The sequence below is a fragment of the Podarcis pityusensis genome, assembly GCF_964106645.2.
Source record: "Podarcis pityusensis genome assembly, chromosome: 3".
Taxonomy (NCBI): Eukaryota; Metazoa; Chordata; class Lepidosauria; order Squamata; family Lacertidae; genus Podarcis; species Podarcis pityusensis.
This window is the reverse complement of record NC_138026.1, coordinates 45,952,946-45,966,849: the sequence shown is the minus strand read 5'-3', so window position 1 is coordinate 45,966,849 and position 13,904 is coordinate 45,952,946. Positions and strand designations below refer to the sequence as shown.

At 40.1% G+C, this 13,904-nt stretch overlaps 1 long non-coding RNA gene across 1 annotated transcript in view; it reads right to left on the bottom strand.

The window, feature by feature from the left end:
- LOC308472562 overlaps nucleotides 1-13,904 on the bottom strand; it is a 197,286-nt gene that overhangs the window by 55,937 nt on the left and 127,445 nt on the right. The window contains exons 4-5 of the long non-coding RNA XR_013983579.1: nucleotides 12,101-12,182; nucleotides 8,730-8,848 (exon numbers count right to left, since the gene is read on the bottom strand). This is a non-coding gene — a long non-coding RNA (uncharacterized lncRNA). The remainder of the gene's footprint in view (nucleotides 1-8,729; nucleotides 8,849-12,100; nucleotides 12,183-13,904) is intronic.

Below are 13,904 nucleotides of genomic sequence, written 5' to 3'. Positions count from 1 at the left end.
TCGGCTGTTCCTTTATGATGTAAGTTACAGGACAATCCTACCCAGAATCAACTCCGTGGTCAGCAGCCGCCATATGGGCTAACTGAATGGGAAATCACCCAATGCCTGAGCCAAATTAACTTGCATATATAAACAATAATGTTGTCACTTGTTTTGATCCAAGAATGTTTTCCTGTGTTTTTTAATCATGCATGTGAGGCAAGAAGGAACAGAAAATGATCACTTAATGGACAGATCTCATCTGTGGCCAGGAGAAGTAGGAACTGCTTTAAACCACACCAAATGGGGAAATTGTTGGATTCCTAAGCACATTTTCTAGACTCAAACAGTACTTACTTTTGAGCAAACAGACTAACAAACTTCCCCATAGGGATGGGCATTACAGAATTGTTATGCAGCATATTGTGCTATATTTGTGGTTGAAACAGAACCAGTGTTTGTTTGCTTTTTCACTTCTAGGTGACTGCAGAACTATGCTTCAGAAAGCACTAAGAAGCCTATTGTGGAAAGGATTTGCAGGCACTTAGTTGTACCCACCAACCCGCTACAGAGCTAATCCTTTGGCACCAATCTCTGGAGTGAACCAGGAGTCTGGGTTGCCGGGCTGTCAAGAGTAAAAACAAGAGGGCAAGAGTGGAGAAAAAGCCAGGAGTCAGGACTGAAGGCAAAGCAGGAGGAGAGGACAAAACCAGATGCGGGACTGGAGAACAGGCCAAGAATTGGTTTCAAAGACTGACTAGAAACCCAGAGGCATACCAGAACAAAGGTAGACGCTGGTGTTCCAAAAAAGGCACCAGTAAGATAGGAAGTTTCCATTACTCCTTACTCCCAGGAAGAAGTGCCTGCACAGGTGAGCCAGAGAGTTGCTTCGCTCTCCACATAAAACACAGAGCTAAACAGTTCTAGACTCCACTAGCACCTGCGTTTTAGAGCTCAAAAGTTGAACCCAAAACCTTTTGTAGCATGGAGCATTTCTGTTTGATGTTCCAGACAGCCAGACAGTCATGCCTTCATTTAGGATTTCCCATTGTGTTTCTCCCCCTCAGCATTCTGTGGCCATTTAGCATTCTCAGTCTTGGAGTATCTGGATTATACTTGGTGTTCTTAGTGTTGCTCCTTTGGGTACCCCCCCCCTCTTTTGCTTTCTACTTCTGCAGATATCTCTCCCCTCTTGATTCTCAACAATTGGGATTCCTGCTAATATTTTAAAGTCATAGATTGGTCCTAAACATCATATACCTATCAAAAGATACCACACAAGAAGGCTTGATACTTCCAATCTGCGACTGATGGAGTGTTTATTTGCTAAGTGATTTATCTGCTGTACTTTTGCATGAAGAGTTCAATTTAAATGATATTTCTATCAGCTTCAAAACAGAGAGTGCATTTTAACATTCAGGTTGAACATTACATTCCCCCCCCCCCCAAGAAATCCCTGGTAAATAGTAATTGTCTAAAACATGTTTTACAATGAAACAAAATGAAAATAAGGGAAAATAGGCTGTAAGAGCAGCTCCTCTAATCATGTTAATAGTAGTTCAGTTGTGTTTCTCCTAAATAATCCTGTATTACAGAAGAGGGGGCAGGGAAACCTACACTCGTAGTCATGCATTATACTGGAGGATATGGAAATTATCATTATTTTCATTCTCTGCTCTTTTCCTGTAAAGAGCTTTCCAATCAGCGAAAGTAAATACAACTGAATAACGTAATGTATAAATACAGTTTTATTGTTATGACAATTACATTTTATTCAGTGTTGTTGCTTTTTTTTGTAATAAATAGATACCATGAAAATTCCAATACAATTTAGGTACAAGTTCGATTTCAACACTTGGGATTTATATTAGGGTGTATAAATTATGTCAGGGAGAAATGCACTTGCAGAAATTAAATTATGTCAGAAATACTGACAGATTGTAGTCAGCGCGCACCAAGAGGCTCATACTAACACCAGCCTGTTTCAACTTTGACGCCATCAAAATTACATGTTCGCTTGCTTTGTGTGCAGCACTGTAAATGATCAGAGCAAAATAAATTGCTGCCTTCTTCATATCAACTCAAGAAGACTAAAGACAAGTGAGAAACTGAACTTTCGGAGGCAAAGGCACAATACAGCTTTAATTTTAATCATAAGTTAGTTTATGTAAACCAAGAGGAATACATTCTCTGCATACAGTAGCCTGGTAATCCTGTGTGTACAGCTGACACCTACGTGTGCATGCAGCCTGGAGCTCCACCAATAAGCTTGCATTGCCCCCTATGGTTGCAATGTATTACTTCCTGGGGGGGGGGAATACTGGGAAAGTATTCTGTGAGCTTTCACTTACTCCTTGGAGGGGCAGGATGGAAGAAGGTAGGAAAGGTGAAATGCATCCAATTCCTGGGGTGTGGGTGTGGGTGTCAGGGGCTCACAACGTTAATAAGCAGTGCTCCTTTTATTAATGGTGAAAGCACACAAGAAGCTTTCTCAAATTGTAAGTGAACTGGTGGTTCTGTTGAAATGCCAGTTATCTCAATAGATGGCATAATGTCTGCTCCAAATAAGAAAACAACAAAACATACTGCTGCTTATTGCTTCCCCTAATGGAGGAGGAGGGCACCAGAAACTTTGCTTTTCCTTTTTCCATGCAAACAGTACAGATCTATTTCTGCATGGCTGGGCCTCTATTGGGCTACTGTAATGAATATGAGAATCGTAGTCGCATGACCATTTCCATAGTTAGTGTCACAGGAACTGACTTATCAACACAAGGGTAGTAATGGCATTATAAGGGATAGACCATCTATCCAAAAATGTCCTAAGCATCAGTGACAGTGCCCTAAGCATCCTGTCAATCATCCTGACAAAACAAACAAACAAACAAACAAACAAACAAAAACAGTCCTAGAGTTTCACAGGGGAAGACTGAAAAATTATGATATTTTTATGTAAGTCACACTGTACTTTGGGTTATAATTTAGAAGAGGAATATGGAACCCCATAGTGATGTCAGGAGATTGATAGGTGGGCATCCCTACTTAAGTGGGCCACGAGTCAAAAAAGGGAGCTCAAGATCCAGCCTGCCAGCTTGATCTTAATCCTTGACCCTGCTGTAGAATCTCAGAAGAGTATCCTCTGTCCCAGAGGTGGGCAGAAAGCAGATCATAATCTACTGGCAGTATATCAGACAGTAGATTATGATCTGCTTTCTGCCCACCTCTGGGATGATTGGCAGTATATCAGCAAAGATCTCTGACCCTAATTGTTTAAAATAGCAGGAACAAAATTACACTAAACTGCTGAAATGAGGAAAGCTGAGGGATGGGTAACCAGGGGTGGATTCTTGTGTGTCTCTATTCAATTTTTGTACTCGAAATAAATTCCTGGATTCAGAATTCTGTAATTCAAAGTGTGCAGTTTTTATACCAAAATTGAGCTGCTGCTGCTTCTTCTTCTTCTTCTTCTTCTGTTGTTATCGTCATCATCATCCCACACTCTTCATTCCAAAAGGCTCCCAAAGCAGCTTACATACAATAGAGAGGTTCCTCTTTAAATACATTAAGGATGTGATACTCACATGAATAACTTTTAAGAAGCAGTGGCTGTTCTGCAACCAGACATCCTTCCCCTCCTCAGGGACGGCGGGGATCAGCCCAGATTGTGAGGAGGGGAGGAGGAGGAGGAGCTTATTTTGCCACTTGGCAAGGAGACAGCCAGAGCCCTATTCTGGAACCACCCTGTTGCCAAGAGACATGGTGTCCATGGCCCTCCCTCTCCTGCTGACACCACCTGTTTACTTCGTCTGCATCTAGATCTTAGGGTAGTAATGAAAATCAAAGTAGATCCTGCACACCTGAAATCTGGCACCCGCCCTACTGGTGTATTGCCAACATAAACTTGTAATGGCCTTGAACAGTTGCTTATCAATGAGAATTCTCCACAGCAACTCATATCCTTCTCAGGTCATGTGATCGGGTGAGGAAGGTTGGCGTGTGTGAATCAGCATTGGTCAGTGTGTGTTGCCAGAGTATGTCTCTCTGGCCAGATGGCAGAGGACAGAAGAGCTTTGTATATAGTTCTGTTTCTGATTTGTTTTCTTTGCGTAGACCAGTAGTGTAATACAACTTGTAAATAACAAAGACATTAAGAGAAGAACTCAATGGGTGAGGTGTTTATGCCTGTCATGGAAATTCACCAAGATAGGGCTGGACTGCTGCTGCTGCTGCTGTGAAGATGCAGGGAGAATTTCTATGGAGCTCTGCTGGCACAAATAAAAGGTTTCCAAAGAGTTGGCATTCACGCACTAACATAACCCACCACTACTATCCCATTGTGAAACCCAAACCAAGGGACTGCCCAGTCCTTGCACAAAAAGAAGTCAGCAACATTGCAGCCCAAATGGTGGCTCATTGTATATGGCCACTATAAAAGCTATACTTGTTTCCAGCATTAATTGAAATCAACAGACTTTCTGCTTTCAGTTACAACGGGCATGGGACTTGTTCTATTCTATGCCTCCTATATACATATCTTATCACAGGAGTGAGATTGAAAAATAATTTTCTACATATGTTTTTCTTTTGATTGCAAAATGGTGGGCTATATGTTTTACAGTATTCATTGCAACGCTCACAGATATCTACTCTCCTGGGATCTAGTTTAATTTCTTATATATCCATGTCATTTTTCTTTCCTATTAATATTCCCACATGGCAAGTACATTACTTCATGCTGCTGAATTGATTTTCAAGAAGAATCTCTTTTCACATAAATTGTTACTTTTCATAAAACCCATGAAAATTTCAGACAAAATTACACAAAACTCAGTCTCACAAGGAACCAATAGCAATGTGCAGGAGGAATGCCCTGCTTGCAATATTATTCTGGCAAGTATTTGTGAACAGATTAAAACTTATTCGTAAGAAACACATTTTAAAAACATATCTTGCTGTTGAATAGCATAGGATGTACAGTATGTGGGAGCCAACCCTAAGCCAAGCAAAGGCAACCTTTATTTTAATTAGTCAACACTCATCCCAAAGCTTATTTATATTATTGTATTGCAGATTAAGAAATTCACCAGAGACTGCTTCACATTAATAACAGTTATTTATTTAAAATCATTTACAAGGTTTCCTCAGTACTGTTGCTGTGACATCAACTTCTTCCTAGGCCACACCCTAGGAACATTGTGAGGTCATTTAGTTCAACCCCCTGCTAAGTGCAGGATTCACAATGCAGGCTACACCTACAGCATCCCAGGCAGTTGGTTGTCCAACCTCTGCTTAAATATTTCTAGGAAAGGAGAGTCCATCCACCAACAAGACTGTCTGTTCCATGGTCAAATAGCTCTTGCTGTCTGCTTTCCCAAAGTCTCCACCTGTTAGTTCGAGTTTTGCCCTATGGAGTAGCAAAGAGCAAGTTTGCTCCACCTTCTGCATGGCACCCCTTCAGATATTTGAGGACTGCTATGTTCTCTCTGTCATCCTCACTTATCCAGGCAAACCATAGGCAAAATTTTCAATCGTTTGTATCCAGACTTCTCGCTGTCCTGTGTTCCACCATTTGGGCATGTGTATTATAAATACAAAATGCATACAATTGTAAATCTGCAAAACCCAGGATGGAATGGACCTATAAGAATGCCACTGGTAAAGAAACAGTCTGATCTGTCAATCCGTAACTACAAAGGATCTACACTGACCTTCAAAGGCAGTCAGCTGCCTAGAGCCAAATTGCCAAGGGCAGGGCACTTTGCAACATCAGATGAGTGCAATCAACAGCCATAATTTAAACTACATTGATAATCAATGTTGGACCCTTCCATTTACACTTTTAGTATTGAATTGTATGCAGAGTTGATTAAAGTGCACCCACTGTATATACATATGAATAATTCTTTTTTTGGAAATTTTATCTCTCTCTCTCTTTGTGTGTGTGTGTGTGTGTGTGTGTGTGGTGAGAGAATCACCACCCTCTGCATTTTACTCAGAAGAAAATCCCACTGGTTCCAATAGGGTAGGGTTTTCATACGTCCGGGAAATCCTGGACATGTCCGCTTTGTGGGGGGGGGGGCAACATGCCCATCTGGGGGTATTTTTTAATTTTTAAGGCAATGTCTGGGTTTGGGGGGTATTTATTTATATGAGGGTGGGGTTTGGCTCAGGCTCAGGCTCAGGCGCAGATTTAGCTTTGCCTTAAAATCCCCAGAATCCCACTAAGGCAGCCTATCTCAGTGACGGATTCAGGATCTGTCCAAATCTGATGCACACCCTTAATTTTTAGGATTACAGCAAGGGCTAAACTAAATGTTACACTAAATACATTTTTGCACTTGAAGTGACAGGTTCTTAAAAACCAAAATAGCAGGATCAGAAACATGGTGGGCATAGAGGGATTGTTTAACCAATCTCCCCCTTGTATGGCCCTGATGAAAATCACCTCGCTCTCCTGAAGCCACTATTTTTCTCTCAATATAACAAGCAGCTTTGGAGGAAAGAGGAAGGTTTACATTAGGATTGTGACTGGGAGGGAAAGAGTTAAATTACCCCTCCATGCCCACCACAGTCCCAATCCCAATGGATAGGCAGACATACTATTTTGGTTTTCAGAAACAGGTTACAGTTAATGCATAAGGCTATAATCCTAGCCTTATCCTTCCACTAGCCCGAAAGTAAGCCCTATTACACTCAGCGAGGTTGACTTTTGGATTGTACTGTATAGGATTGCACTGCAAGTATATTTGACCCAATTTTGACACTAAAAAAATAATAATTCATAATAAGATAACGAAAGACAAATAAGTGAAATAACTTGGGATGGGAAAGAAGAGAAAATGAAAATGACCCTACCAGCCATTTAGCTTGTTTCACAAGAATGTAGAAAAGGGTAGAATATGGAGAAAGAATACGGACTGGGCCAGAGCAAATAATCTCATTTATTCTATTCAGTTTCAACCATCTAAATCGGGATCTTTGTTACCACCTTCTCACATGTTGCTCACAGGACAGGAATTTTAAGTGGCTACCGATCACATATACCATAAAAATGTCTTCAAATTAATATTCTTATATCTTTTGACGTGGCATTTAGCTAAGTCATCCCACCTCAGGGTGCTGTGTCCAACAGAAACCTTCAGAGAAGGAAATATAAGATAGGGAAAGGTTGCAATTTTGTGACCTCTAGAAAACTTTCAAAAATGTGAAAAGGGGGAAAGATCATTGCCTTTCCTGATCTTTACCTCAATGCAGAATATATGAAATAAAGTAGTTCTCAACATTATCCTCAGTTTCAACTAAGTTAAAAATGTATATAATATAAAATATGGCTGGCAAGTTCAGGGTCACACAGTGCCTTGTTATAGGGCCTCTGGCCATGGCCTCACTGGCACTGACTCAGCTGCTCTAATTCTCACAACTTAAAATGCTACGATGCCATAGCAGAACACTTTTTAACATACAAAACACTGGGAAATTCCTCAGCACTCCTCATACATTCCCCACCAGTCAAGTGCCCCTTTCAGGTCCCTCAGCTTCTTTCATCAACATGAGGACATGTGTCCCCTTGGTCCTCTCACCCATCCTGTACACCCTTCTTAGTAAACTCAAACTCTGTCCTCCCTCACCAAGCCTCCAGGTGCCCTTTCCCACACTGGCCCCTTCAAAGCTGTATTTTGCAGATCAACACACATATAGACAAACACACAAACTAATGGGAAGAATGTCATTTGAAAACAATGGGACGCAACTTTGAACAAAGCTAAATAGCAGTCTTGGAGCCTTCTGTGACAGAAAAACAACAACAACCCTGTAAACTTGCGCATCAGTATCATGACCAGATACCCTCCCCACTTCCCCATATTGTATGGGTTTCCCTCCAGAGTTATGGGGAACCCAAAAGCTTGATACTATATCAATACTTTTTTGTATATTCTAAAAACGGCATTATTCTTCCATGGTTTTTAGATAATGCTATATACATATAAGGTAGGGTGGAATTGATCTAGGTCGCTATCATGGTCTAGAATAGGGCTATGCGATATATCAATATATCATCCAAAACCAGTTTGAAGACCATCTCGTGATATTGGTTTCATAATTTTTGACCTGGCCAATCATGGTATGTGTATCACAATATTGGGGGCAGGGGGCAGGGATGAAGCTAGCTAATACCTCTACACAGCTACATCCTTATTTCAAACATTCTGATATATCAATATATCACAATGTTTAGCTGGTGATATATTGCGATGTTGAAAACCAGATATTGCCCAGACCTAGTCTAGAAAGATTTGCTGGTTGAGAAGCAGCAGCATTCCATAACTTTTGAGATTCTGGTGTTAACCTGAACTATGTTTAATGGATTGAGGCAGACATTCTTAAGGGTACATAGACCTCTTGTTGCTTAAGCCCTTCACAATTTCCAAAGATCATCCAAGCTTGAGTTATGTCCTTATCATATTCAGACAGTAATGGCACATAAAGATGACTATGGGCTTCACCTACAGGGACTGTTTTCCTCTGCAGATTCACAAATACCAAACTTGTTATTATTTAACTGTCTGCAGTCACGATGCTGGGCTAGTTTTCTGATTTCCACAAGTATATTTGGTTAGCATGCCTTTCTACAAATCAACTATTTAAAGTCAGTAACATTTAAGAACGTCCAACTACAATGATAACACACAACAGAAATGACATTTCTTATCATTTCTAAAGAATCTGTTGTCTGTTTTTTAAGAGCATACCAGTTCCTATAGCACAGGCCAACAAGGGTCATTAAGCACCAATAGGTCTCAGAATCTTTCTTCAGAGTCAATCACATTGTAGACTTCACTAGGGATCTCATTTTCCTTCCACACAAGATCTGCAGGGCAAAGAAGGCAAATGAACTATGAAAAATATAATCACTGCTTTTTACTGTTGCCTTTTTGTCATAAAAATTCCATTTATTTAAATTCCATTAAAAAGAACATTTGGCTGCCGAGAGCATAAATATATACTTTTCTTATATTTACAATTTTTCATTCTCACTCTCCAAAAGTCTTTGACATTTCCTTCAATCAACATATTTAAAACAATTTTCATGCCACAAACTAATGAATTTGTTCATGTAAACATGCATTACTGTGGGTGATTAGACATATGAAAAGACATGCAGACATACAAGATTTGTCAAGGTCTTCATATGGTACATTCTCTTTCAGCTGTGGATAGGAATTGAGAAACAGTTCATATGCTTGATATAGTATTTTCAGGCAATAAGAAAGCAGATAAACGGAAAGATCTGATCATTAAAGGGGCTATACCAGTAAGATAGGGGTTTTGCTCCAACAACAAATGGTATTGACCAGTTACATATTGACAATACAGGTCTAACAATTCAACACATTCCAACTACTGAGAGTCATACACATACATTGTTTACAGTTTCGGGAAACTCTTAATTACATTATGTGTTTGAGTTGGAGCACTTGCAGAGTAAGGATCTCAACATGTACAAAAGTCCAATACCTTAAGAAAGAAAGTCACCACATGACCTGCTTTAAACTTCCATGATTCTAAATTGTCTTGGATTCAGAGCCAACTGAGGCTTCTTATTTATTTATATTCATATCACACCTTTATTTCTATCATGGAACCCAAGGTGGCTGTGGCGTTTGCCTCCTAGGATGGGTCATAAGGAAAGGGTTAAAATAGGTGTGATGTGATTGGCCAGTGAGAATGCAAGGGGAGAATTAAAGTTAGAGTGAAGTTGAGGTTTGGGAGTTGAGAGTTGAGGTTTGGGAGTTGAAGAAGGAAGAGGGAGGTTTAGGTGTGGGTTGGTAGAGTTGTATTGTGAGAGAGTGAGAGGAATTGTTAGGTGGAGTCAGATAAATAGTTGGAATAATCAGTTTGGAGTTGTTAGGAACTAAGAAACTGACAAGAGAAAAATTAACTGAAACCATAAGCTTGTTCCTGCATTTAAAAATAAACTTGATTATTTGTTTATGTTAACAACTGACTGGACTCCGTGTGTCCCCGTGAGATACGGGGTGGTGGCAGCAGAAAAAGCAATCGCAGTGGCAGCACAGGGTCAATAGACCGTCAAACGTCTGGGGGCCCTGTGTGTGATCGCCACAGTGGCCCACATGCAGTTCCCATGCAGTCACCCAGGCACTGACCAGACTCACAACTGTTTGGCTCCATCAGGAGGTGGCCTCCTGTCCTTTCAAGCTATTCTCTGGGAGTAAACATATTTTTCAGAATATATCCCACAAGATCAGAGACCAGGCCAGCACAACTAATGTCCTATCAGGCCAAGCACAACCCTAATGGGCAAAAAACATTTCTGGTGCATTGTTCAGACTGCAAGAGCAGAACAGTGAATAATATACACTCCTGGTAAGACGGAAAAGCATGCACGCCAATTTAGATCTCTTCACTACACTGTATATTTCACTGCCTATGAATAGCATTTGGAAATTGCAGTTGGTTCAGTATATAGCAGCTAAGTTACCACCTGGGACCTTTCGATCTGACCACCCAGGAAGAGATTTACTGATGCTGGTTTGCTCCATTCAAACTACTGGATCTAACCACAAGACTTTTAACAGACTGGGGCCAGGATATTTGAAGGCCCAGATACTCCCACACAAATTTGTACAGTCATAAAGATGTGCTGAATTTCTCCAAGGGCCTTTAGATCTAAGGTGAGTGGCTACTGTAAAAAGAACTTGCTCTGTCTGTGGGATTCCCTCCCCAAGCACATTCATTTACTATCATTTATACCAGGGAGGGGGAGCTGTGACTCGCTAGAAATTGATGGACAACAATTCCCATCTTCTACAACAATTGTCCAAGCTGGCTGGTGCTGATGGGAGTTTTAATCCAAGAACATTTTGAAGGTCAGAGGTTCACCATATCTGATTTTTTAAAATCCTACACAACAAGAATTTGGGGCAGTGTTTAATGCAGATTTTCTGCTGATGGTTTGTTATTTTGTTAGCTGCGATTTGGTCTTATTTGATCTTGGGTAGGGAGTTGGGGCAATTTTCCTGGAGATCACACATGGAGGGGGACATATCAACACCCATGAACAATAAATGAACAATAAACTCTGTGTGTGTGTGTGTGTGTGTGTGTGTGTGTAATATAACACTGACGGAGTGCAATTGGAAGGAAATGTGGACCTTAACTGAACATCCAGCTCCTTATTACAAGTTCCAGTGTGATCAGTGATTCTTACTTTTTAATGAACAGAATTAAAGCCCCAGGCTTTCTGAGGTGATTTTTTTTAAAAAAAGTATATCACAGCATTAAACTATTTAAAATAATGGTTATAAACAGCTTTGAGAGCCAAATAGTCAAAATGTCAGATATCACAAAACTATTAACAAATTCATTTTCTGGGAAGTAATCCCAATATTTGGGGGGGGGGAATGCATTACGGCTGAAACCAGACAGAACAGACTTAGGAAGGATCATATATGCTTTTATATTTTTCAGGCATTGCAGATGATGTCTCAAGTTCTGTGGCAGAGTCAAGAATGGACCCAAGGTAAGGAGAAAGGTCGCTAATTTGTGTACTCTGTGCTGGTGCTAGCAGACACTCCAAAGGCATTAGCAGCAAGGAAAAATGGAAGGAGCCTAAGACTACTTGAAGTTATCTTCAGGGCCAGAAATCTCAGTCCCCTCTGCTTTTCAGTCCTGTAATATTAACAGCAGCTGAAGTCCACACCACAAAAGCAATTACCCTTTTAATACTCAGTGTCCTCTTTCCTTTAGGTATAATGTAGGGTGGGGAGCTAACAAACAAACAGTAGGGAGCAAGCAAACAAACAAACAAAGCAGAATGGACAATAGCAAAGCAGTGGATGCCTTCCATTGAAGTAAATGTCCTTAGATTAAAAAAGTCTGGTTTTTCCCACTTTAAAACAACAACGACAACAAAGGTCTATGGAAACATATTTCTAGGCTACATGTAGTTTTGGCTTGGTTCCACAAAATGAACTGTAGAATTGCCTCAATTTAATTACTACCCCATGAAGCATTCTGACAGCCCCAATGCAATGCTTAGCAAGCGTTTTACCTCAGACAGCTTCAAGATGTATTGCAGCACTGAAATTACAATACATACCATGACTTGTTCTGTCATCCCACTTTGGGAAAGCAGCAAGCTTGTCTCTTTAATAAGCTGTCTGATATACCACCCATTTCACCTGTAAAAACAGAGGTAAAATGTAAGTAGCCATAAGTTAGCATTCTAACTGCAGGCATAAAGCTTAATTTTAAAATCTGTATGTTTATGTGTGCATATATGAATATTGTGTGTGTGTGTGTGTGTGTGTGTATTTTGTTGTTGTTGTTTAGTCGTTTAGTCGTGTCCGACTCTTCGTGACCCCATGGACCAGAGCACGCCAGGCACTCCTGTCTTCCACTGCCTCCTGCAGTTTGGTCAGACTCATGTTTGTGGCTTCAAGAACACTGTCCAACCATCTCGTCCTCTGTCGTCTCCTTCTCCTTGTGCCCTCAACCTTTCCCAATGTGTATGTGTATACATACATACATATAAAAAGCAAACAAACTAACACATATACACATGTGCTGAGGAGCCATGTTGTACTGGTTTAGGGTGGAATCCTATTCCCCCTCAACTGATAGTAGGTTTCACTGAACTCTATGGGACTTACTTCTGAGTGGACATGTATAGCATTGCTCTGTTAATCAGAGGATTATTCAACAAAACCTTCATTTGCTTAATCAATGGAAGTTAAAGGCATGCTTGTTACTGATCTAAAGCTAGTTTGGGTCTAGTGTGTTATAGACCAGGAAACGACAAAAAAAATGACAAAGGTGTCTAATCCTTACAACAATGAACAGTAATTTTGGTTTATTAAACTGCAAATTATCTCACACTTCCTTCAATATTTCAGAAAGGTGCCCACAATTGAGGGTTTTGGTTATATGCCAATGAAGTTAATCAATTAATTGATGGATTAGTTGGTTAAAGGGCAGGTGATAAATCAACTTGCAATTCTTTCATTGGAAGACAGCCCTATTATATAGAACACACACAAGTGCACACACTAATCTTCAGATGTTTCCAGCAAAACATATTCAAATCTAATAACGAAGCAACACATTTCTAGCCTCTTCTGGCAATTAAACTCGGCCATTCCATGTCACCCAGTATGCACATGTTAATTACATGTCCACGTGGGTCATATGTCTTGATAACATGCAAACTTATTTCAACAGAAAAGAAATGAATTGCACCACAGTACAAAAGACCAAAATTATTGTTGTCAGTAATATCTGTACAATAAAATTCTTAGCAGTTTATATAGAAATAAGGAAAGTACAACACTGGTTAAAAATTTCCTAAAAATCAGATAAAACAAAAAATGCAATTGTATTTCACAGATAAAAGTGACCTATGTACGAAACTAAAATAATAGTTTAACAGTAGGAATCAGAGTACAGCAAAGCTTGAATAAGCATATACATTTTTAAGAGGTGTTTAAAGATAAATACTGTCCCTGCCACATGAATTACCCAGGGGAGGGCATTCAGGAAAGCAGTCCAAGAAAGTCCATTTCTGCATTGTCACTGGTCAGGGAATACTGAAGACCTTAAAGATGAGATTAGCAGTAGTGTGGGCAGGTGTCTGCTAGATATACCAGCCCCACTCTGTTTAGGAGTTTCCATGTCAGCAACAAAAATCTTGACCTTGCACCACACATACTAGCAGCTGTATTTTGCACTAGCTGCTGATAGTTAATCGGATGCAAGGACAGCCCCACATACAGCACACTGCAATAATTTAATTGTGACCTAACCAATGCATGAACCGCCATGGCAAGGTGTGCAATATTCAATTGTTCCAGTTAGAATGTGTTTGATTATAAGTTTTGCAACCAATAACAGAATTTAAATAATAT